Source organism: Poecilia reticulata, linkage group LG2, assembly GCF_000633615.1.
Source record: "Poecilia reticulata strain Guanapo linkage group LG2, Guppy_female_1.0+MT, whole genome shotgun sequence".
In the NCBI taxonomy this organism is placed as follows: Eukaryota; Metazoa; Chordata; class Actinopteri; order Cyprinodontiformes; family Poeciliidae; genus Poecilia; species Poecilia reticulata.
This window is the reverse complement of record NC_024332.1, coordinates 36,158,084-36,158,697: the sequence shown is the minus strand read 5'-3', so window position 1 is coordinate 36,158,697 and position 614 is coordinate 36,158,084.

The window sequence follows — 614 nt, the reverse complement described above, 5'->3', positions numbered from 1 at the left end:
CAAGAGATGACAATCAACCAAACATCGTACATATGAGTGTAATTTCATTTTCGTATTAACACTGACATTATGTAAAACCTGAGAGATTTGACAGATATCATTTGCAAACAAACAGCATCATGGAGGCTAAGATACACAAACAGGTCAGGAATAAAGTCATGAAAAATTTTGGATTAAAAAAAAAAAAAAAAAACTTTGATACTTCAGACATTGTTTTTTTCTGCAAATAAGGTTAGAGTTGTTCAGATTTCATGAGAAAAAAGATGGAACTAATTGAAGGGAAATCCTTGAAGAAGGATGCAAAATGTTTGAGACAAGGGCAGAAGTTCGTCTTTTAAAGGACTAAATATACAAGAGTCGTAACAATGTAATGTCCATGTTGTCCAAACCGATTATCACATGTGCTGCAACAGTTGTTTGTTTTCATATTTTCACRTGTTACATGAAGATCTTTTCAAAGTAAATCAAAAAATTATTTTATTATTTTAATCTACTCAATATTAAAAATGTGGAATATTTTAACATAGTCTAATTTTGTAAAAGAAAATWAAAAAAATGCATTTTTACGTGTCGTACTAAAAGTGTAATTTCCTAAGTCATTTGGATTAATWATT